Here is an 8,802-nt window from a genome sequence, read left to right as displayed (position 1 = left end):
TTTTTGATCCTTTTCTGGCGCTGGACGCCAGAATTGGGCAGAGAACTGGCGTTGAACGCCAGTTTACATCGTCTATCCTTGTGCAAAGTATGGACTATTATATATTGCTGGAAAGCCCTGGATGTCTACTTTCCGATGCAATTGGAAGCATGCCATTTCGAGTTCTGTAGCTCCAGAAAATCCAATTTGAGTGCAGGGAGGTCAGAATCCAACAGCATTAGCAGTCCTTTTTCAGCCTGAATCAGATTTTTGCTCAGCTCCTTCAATTTCAGCAAAAAAAATACCTGAAATTACAGAAAAATACACAACTCATAGTAAAGTCCAGAAATATGAATTTTTCCTAAAAACTACTAGAAATAGACTAAAAACTAACTAAAACATACTCTAAACTATATGAAATTATCCCCAAAAAGCGTATAAAATATCCGCTCATCAGAGGACCTTCCTTAGATTAAGGAGGGAGGCAAGAGAAAAGAAAGTGGTTGGTGCTGAGGAAGAAGAAGAATTCTTTGAAACAAACATGGAAGACAACATGGAAAACCATCATGAAGAAGAAGGTCACAACCATGGGGGAGGAGGTAGAGCAAATCATGCTGGGGAGGATAGAAGAGTTTTGGGCTTTTACATCAATCCAAACCCAGGCAATTGTGGAAGTAGCATCCAAAAGCCAACAATCCATGCCAACAACTTTGAACTTAAACCACAGCTCATCACCCTTGTTCAGAACAACTGTTTGTTTGGAGGAAGTGTTCAAGAAGACCCAAATCAACATTTAACCACCTTCCTGAGAATATGTGACACAGTGAAGTCTAATGGTGTTCACCCTGACGCCTATAGATTGCTCTTATTTCCATTCTCACTCAGGACAAGGCAGCCAAATGGCTGGAATCTTTTCCAAGGGAAAGCTTGACAACTTGGGAAGACGTGGTGAACAAATTCTTAGCAAGATTTTACCCTCCTCAACGAATCAATAGGCTGAGAGCTGAGGTCCAAACTTTCAGGCAACAAGATGGTGAGACTCTATATGAAGCATGGGAGAGGTTCAAGGACTTAACAAGGAGGTGTCCACCTGACATGTTCAACGAATGGGTGCAGCTGCACATTTTCTATGAAGGGCTCTCTTATGAGTCAAAGAAGGCCGTAGACCATTTATCTGGAGGATCTTTGAACAAGAAGAAGACCATTGAGGAAGCCATAGATGTTATTGAAAAAGTAGCAGAGAACGACTACTTCTATGCTTCCGAAAGAGGGAACACAAGAGGAGTAATGGAGCTAAACAATGTAGATGCTCTGTTGGCCCAAAACAAGCTCATTACCCAGCAGCTGGCAGACCTCACCAAGAAGATGGAGATGAACCAAGTAGCAGCAATCTTCACTTCATCAACAATCCAAGAAGGAGTGAATGAAGAAGCAGAGGGGAGTCAGGAGCAAGCCAACTACATTGGGAATTCACCAAGGAAAAACTATGAGCCATACTCCAAGACTTACAACCCTGGATGGAGAAACCACCCAAACTTTGGGTGGGGAAGTGAGCAAGATCAAAACCAAGACCAGAGACGTTACAACTCCAACAACAATACAGCTCACCAGCAATTCACACAGAGGACATCTCAATACCCCCACAACAACACTTCTCCACATACTTATCAAAACCAAAATAGCACATCTGCTCCGAATCACCCATCAATTGATGACAAGCTCTCTAAGATTGAAGCCTTACTTGAAGGAATATGCCAAGAGATTCAAGAAAATAAGGTGTTCAAAGAGGAAGTGCGAGCCAATATTAAGAACCAGGGAGAGACCATTAGGAAGCTGGAATTCCAGGTGGGATATTTAGCTGAGAAGATTCCCAAACCTACCGATAGCTTCCCAAGTGACACGGAGAAAAACCCCAAGGGAGAAGCAAAGAAAGTAAGATGGGAAGATTGCAAGATGGTCACTACGAGTGATCAAGAGACTGAAGACAAGCAAGGCAAACTGTGCAAACAACCTGAAGACAACTCAACAAAGGAGGAGGATAGAGATCACCAAGAACCAGAAATCTCACAACAAGAGTTGCTGAAGCTCTATGCTCCCTTCCCTCAACTGCTCAATGGTGCTGTGGGAAAGAGAATATACTCAAGGTTCCTAGACTTATTTGCATCTCTGCATGTAAACATACCATTCATCAAGGCAATTCAACAAATGCCTGTATTCATCAAGTATATGAAGGAACTTCTTCCCAGGAAAAGCTCACTCAAAGGAGGCCAGACTATAGTGATGAACAAGGAATGTAGTGCCCTTATTCAACCTGTGCTGCCTACAAAAAGAAGAGACCCAGGGAGTTTTCACATCCCTTGTGCCATAGGTGAAACTATGTTCGATAGAGCACTATGTGATTTGGGGGCCAGCATCAACTTACTGCCTTTATCCCTAGTGAAGAGGCTGCAGATTAATGAGATAATGCCCACAGATGTAATCATCAGACTGGCTGACAAAACTCAAAAGCAAGCAATAGGAGTGGTGGAAAATGTGTTGCTAAAGGTTAGAAAATACTTTCTCCCAACAGACTTTGTCATTCTGGACATGGAAGAGAGTCACACTCACCCAATCATATTGGGAAGACCATTCCTAGCTACAGCCAGAGCACTTATCGATGTAGAGAAAGGGGAGCTAATATTGAGAATCCATGATGAACGACTCAGCTTCAATGTCTTCAAACTCTCACAAGAAACAGATCAAGAGGACAAGGAACTAAGCACAAACGATAAAGAGACACTGAAGGAGGAGACAAGCACTGAAGCACAGCAAGTTCATTCTGAAACCCCCTCAATTGATAAACAAGGAAAACAGCAATTGTCACAGCTCAAGGAAAAGTTGGAGGAACCTAAACCTCTAGAGGCATGTGAAGACAACATCACAACTCCTTGGAAAAAAAAGGTCACCAAGGGGAAGGCAACCTCAAAAGAAACAAAGAAGAAGGTACCAAGGAAATGGAGGAACAAGAAGATTCCTACGGAAGACTTCTCTCCAGGGGATAGAGTTGTCTCAGCTTACTTCCCAGATATTCCCCCTAATCTCCCTACTGTACCATCTCAGTTACCTAAGGTCTTCACTATCAAGAGAGTTCTTTCCCTGGAACATGTGGAGATCATTGATCCAACCAATGGATATAATTCCACAGCAAGAGGGGAGGACTTTAAGCACTACCAACCACCTTGATGAAGGAAAAACGTCAAGCTAGTGACGCTAAAGAAGCGCTTCATGGGAGGCAACCCATGTTTTATATGTTTTTAAAATAATGAATAAATCAATGTTTATGAATTTCAACCCAAACTTGACAAACATTTGGTGGAATCTTTATCATGCAGTATATAGTGAAGAACAAGTTTGGTGTTCAAAGCAAACCAAGATGCATGCTAGTCTTGGGAGCTTTGAACAAAACTTTTCATCACATTGCTTCAAACTAAGTTTGGTGTCACCCCATGGTGCCACCAAAATGCATATAAGGACTCACCAATAGTTAGTTAGTTAGTTAGTTGGAATTCATAAATAAACAATCAAATCCTTTCTTCCCGTTTATTCTAGCCGTAGAGTTGATTTTTTTATGATATTAATTTCCTTATTTTAAATCTTTATAGGAAAGAAAAATGAGCATAAAAAGGGATTGATTGGACAATTAAATGGGGGAGATTTCGCCACTTAATGAAGAGCACTACACATATGTCCCAAGAGGGAACGCATGGGGAAACGCTGCCATGCAACATTGGAGAAAGAAGACCCTTGAAGACCGAACCAATCACTCTCATGAAGTGAGGATCCTTGTCTTTCCTTCATACACAACCCCAACCGTCCATCGAGCAACAATCCTTGCAATCCACACCTTCCATCCACTCATGATTCCCCTATATAAGTGAGCTCTAGTGCATGCTCATTCCTCACATTCAAATTCCCACTTCCACACTTCATACTTTTGGCTTGCTCAACCCCTTCATCACCCTCTATCATAGCCAACCTATCCCTCATCTCTCCGTATCTTCCAACCTCCACTTCAAAACAGCAACTCAATTCATGGCATCATCAAGCTCGAAGAGGCAAAAGAGGAAGGAACCCATGGAGAGTGTTCCTTTCGATGAGAAGAAATTCAAAACTGCCTTTCATGAACGTGAATTCGAACGGATAAGGGCGAGAAAGATACTGCCAGAGTTAATCTTCCAAATCAATGCAGATGAGTCACCACAAATTCTGGAGAAAGTCGAACAGAGGGGGTGGCAATTGCTCACAAGTCCAGAGGGGAAGATCAATGGAAACCTCATCAAAGAATTTTATGCGAATGTAGTAAGAGAGGATAAAATCAAGGCCCCAACCTTCAAAAGTTACGTAAGAGGAAAAGAGGTGGACTTCAGCCCAAATGCCATAACAAGAGTTCTTCACCTGAAATCACCTCGTTTTGATGAGGAAAGTTATCAAGCAAGGATAAGTAGAAGCCCTGATAATAATGAGCTCTCAGAGATAGCGGCAGACATCTGTGTTATAGCAGCTGACTGGGAGAGGTACACAGATGGGAGACCAAGGTTCATTAAGAGAGGAGACCTGAGCCCTGAAGCCAAGGGGTGGTTTGAACTTGTGAGAAGGTCCATTTTACCAGCTACAAATAATTCAGAGGTAAACATCAATCGGGCTACTATGGTGCATTGCTTAGTACAAGGTGGGAAAATCAACGTGAATGAGCTCATCGCCGAGGGGATTCAAGATTCGGCTGAGAAGTTGATTCAGGTGCCAGGCTTTGGTACCCCAGCACCATTCTCCGCTTATGCAACAAGGCCAAGGTAGTATTTGAGGACAGCAACCCAGACTGGGTGAACCCAGGGAGGCCAGTTACACTCGAACGATTGGTTTATACTATACCTGCTCAGCAACAAAGAAGGCCACAAATAGGGAAACCAAAAGCAAAAGAAAGAGTTCACCAAGAGGAACATCATCAGGAAGAATACCAGCAAGAAGAGCAGCATGACCCAGACAACTTGAATATGACTTATCTTCTAAGAGCCATTGAAGATTTGGGACAGAGGCATATGGAAGGACAAGAGAAAATACTGAACCTTCAAACCAACTGGCTGAGCCAACAGGAAGCATGGCAAAAACAACAAATGGAGCAGCAGCAAGAACACTACTCCAGGCTCACTCAAGCCATCAACCAAGTGAATGAGAGGCAAGAGCTCCAAGAGAAGCACTTGCAAGAACTCAACCAGTGGCAGATAGCCCAAATGAAAACTTTCAATGAGTTCAGTGTACTCAATGAAGGAAGGCAACTACATAGGGAGGAGTTCTATGTAAACACTCAAGCCAAGTTGAACTACATATCTAGTAACATGCATCAGCTACACTATGCCATCCCTACATATGATAAGGTCCAAAAAGATTTTGTAGAACAAGAAGAGAGGAAGGTAAAATAGCAAAAGGAGACACTCAAGAAGAAGATGGAAGATGGTGGTTTCTGGAAGAAGCTGCTTGGAAAAGGCAAGGGAAGTGGGAGCACAAGCACTCAAGAGAGACACAATGAGGACAAGTAAGGATGGGAGCACGGGCATCCACATGAATGAAAGGTGGTGGAGTTCCTTTTAGTCCATCGTTTTCTATGCTTTAAATAAGGAAGATCTTGTATGAAATAGAACCTGCTTCCATGTTATGTTTAAACTTTTTAAATTCTGTCTTTTAAGTTTTCTTTCTGAATAGGTCCATGATTTCTGGTTTAAATGTCACTGCATCTTTCCCTTATTTACTTGTAAGCTTGTCCATTTTAAATCAAATGAAGAAGAGAATGTTTATGTTTTTAAAAGACCAGAGTGGAGTTCATATTGTGGAAGTGCATTCATGAATCTTTAGGGTAGTCATAAGTTAGCTAAGTTGGTTCAACCACAAGGTTAGGAGGACAACTATCTATCCTGAATACTTGACTTTGGATATACCCATAAGACTAAGTATATGACAAGATCCTAATAAGAGAAAAGGGAAAAGAACAATGGAAGTGAAAAACAAAAGAAAAAAGAGTAAGCAATAAGGCTAGGCACCAATGGTTTTGACCTTGAGACAAGTGTCTGTGGTGCTCCTGTGTGAGGGATCTACTTGGATGAATAAGCTCTCAGGGGTGCTTTATCACTTGGTAACTTGGGTTAACTAACCCGGGATTATCAGCTGAAAATCCACTATCAAGAGTAACCCTCACTACAGAGCATTTAGTAACCCAAAGAGGTGCTGGACACCAAGGTCTCAAGAAAAGAAAATAAACAAACTATATGCCTGTGGTGTGTATGTATGGGGGAGAGACTTGAGGGAGTAAGTCCTTAGGGGTGCTTCAACACCTAGCACCTTGAACCAACTGGTTCGGGAGTATTGGCTGAAAGCTTATCTTAAAGAGTTGCCCCCTTACAGGGCACTTAGCCTAAATAACACAAATAACCCTTGAAATAACAATAAAAGGATCAATGAATAAAAGTCTCATGGGATATAAACAAAGTAAGTGTTTAGGGACATGATAAAGGTCTGAAAGCCAGTAATGGAATGAACCTAAGTTGCTATGCATGAAACCACCATAAAATCAGTAACATGACTTCCACAAGAATGACTCATTCCTCTGGATATTCCATTCATTATTCTCTTGTTCTAGTACTTGCTTAGGGACAAGCAAGCTTTAAGTTTGGTGTTGTGATGCCAGGGCATCTTGGCCAGTTTCACTGACCTTTTCTTTACTGTTTTTAGGTTAGTTTCATGCATTTTCTTAGGAAATAAGTTAGTTTTGGGTAGATATTCACTTACACCTTGACTCAAGCATACATTGTGCATTTTACATTATTTCATGAGGATTTTGCATAAGTTTAGTGACAAATTGTATGTTGCATTCCCCATGACTTGGACTAGAACTTTGATGCACTCTATTGCTTGATTTCAGGACCAAAGGAAGCAAGGAAAGGGAGGAAACTTGCAAGGTTAATGAGAAAAGTGATTGTCAATGACACTCTCATAGCCATCATTGCCCACGTTAAGAGTCACGTTAACTAAGTTAACGTGAACTCTAACGTGGAAAAGGGAAGTTGAGCCAACGTTAATGACACTTAACATTGTCACTAATGTTGGCAAACACTCATGAGTGGTCACGTTAGAGCCCACGTTAACCTAGTTAACGTGGCCTCTAACGTTAAAGGGGGAAGAAAAGCCAACGTTAGTGACATTCAACATTGTCACTAACGTTGGCCTAAGGATGCAACACACCACGTTAACTCCCACGTTAACTTGGTTAACGTGGGAGCTAACGTAAGAAGTGAGAGTTGTCGCCAACGTTAGTGACACTCAACATTGTCACTAACGTTGGAAGCAACCACACAACCCCCCAAGGAGCCACATTAACTTCCACGTTAACTTAGTTAACGTGGAAGCTAACGATGAGGAATGAATGATGAGCCAACGTTAGTGACACTCAATATTGTCACTAACGTTGGGATGGCTAAGAATGGCCACGTTAGAAGCCACGTTAACCTAGTTAACGTGGACTCTAACGTGAGATCTAGGGGCACATTGGAACGTTAGTGACAATGTTGAGTGTCACTAACGTTCTCGAAGGTTGGCAAGGCCACGTTAGAAGCCACGTTAACCTAGTTAACGTGGGGTCTAATGTGAGGCAAAGGGGTACAATGGAACGTTAGTGAAAATGTTAAGTGTCACTAACGTCCTCGAACTTATACTTTCACTAAATGTTAACACCCCTAACGCCCTGAGCTGAAGTCTCTGCCCACTTAGCACTTTCTCTCTGCAAGTAAAGCCAAGCCCAAATGAAGAATAGAACTGCTTCAAACTCATGATCCAAAGGCCCAAGACTTGAAGAGCAAACTAGAAGCTGAGAAGAGTAGTATATATAGGAGTAGCTTTGAATTGTAAAAGGAGTTCTGGAGGCTGGAAAAAGGGAACTACTCTCTGTATTTTACTTTCTCTGCATTTTCTAGTTTTATGATGTATTCTCCATCTTTGTTTTCATTTTTAAGAGCTATGAACAACTAAACCCCTTTCATTGGGTTAGGGAGCTCTGTTGTAATTTGATGGATCAATACTAATTTTCATTATTCTTCTTCTATCTTTTCTCTTGATTTTACTTGAAAGCTTTCGATCTTCATCCAATTGAGTAGTTATCTTGGAAGAGAAGCTATTCAAACTTGGATCTCTTTTGAACCTTGAAAGAGGAATGAAGAGATCAAGCTAGAAATGCTTTCTCATGCTGGAAAAAATTGGGTTTGGATAGGTATGTGACTATAACCCTCTCAATACTTGATTTGGAAAATGCATGTGGTATAATCAGTGACCATACTTCATCTCTTCTCATGAGCAATTGACCAAGGAATTGGCTATTGATCAAGATTTGAGAGATTGAATTGCAAGAAATTGTAATTCAATCACTTAAGATTGCCAAGGAGATCAATGAGTGCATTGATTGAGGAAGAGATGAAAATGAACTTGATCCGGAGAATTGCAACATCTCCTAAGCCCAATGAACTCCCCATTTCTGATCTTACCCATTCTCTTTAATTTCTGCCATTTACTTTTATGAGCAAATCCCCCATTCACATTTACAATTCTGCAATTTACTTTCAGTCATTTGCTTCCAGTCCTTTAATTCTAGCATTTATTTTTCTATTATTTACATTCCCGCCATTTTATTTTCTGCAACTCTCAACCCAAATTCTGGATTCGCTCAACTAGAACATTCTTCTAATTAAAGTTGCTTGATCAATCAATCCCTGTGGGATTCGACCTCACTCTATTGTGAGTTTTTAC

The 8,802-nt window shown here is 41.3% G+C and overlaps 1 non-coding gene across 1 annotated transcript; it reads right to left on the bottom strand.

The window, feature by feature from the left end:
• Nucleotides 1-972: 972 nt before the first annotated feature.
• LOC112774680 (small nucleolar RNA R71) lies at nt 973-1,076 on the bottom strand. The gene has a single exon (XR_003189151.1). It is a non-coding gene; the product is annotated as a small nucleolar RNA R71 (small nucleolar RNA).
• Between the last annotated feature and the right edge of the window lie 7,726 nt (nt 1,077-8,802).

The sequence above is a fragment of the Arachis hypogaea genome, chromosome 18 (genome assembly GCF_003086295.3).
Source record: "Arachis hypogaea cultivar Tifrunner chromosome 18, arahy.Tifrunner.gnm2.J5K5, whole genome shotgun sequence".
In the NCBI taxonomy this organism is placed as follows: Eukaryota; Viridiplantae; Streptophyta; class Magnoliopsida; order Fabales; family Fabaceae; genus Arachis; species Arachis hypogaea.
Note: the sequence above shows the minus strand (reverse complement) of the source record. Positions and strands in the feature narration are given on the sequence as shown.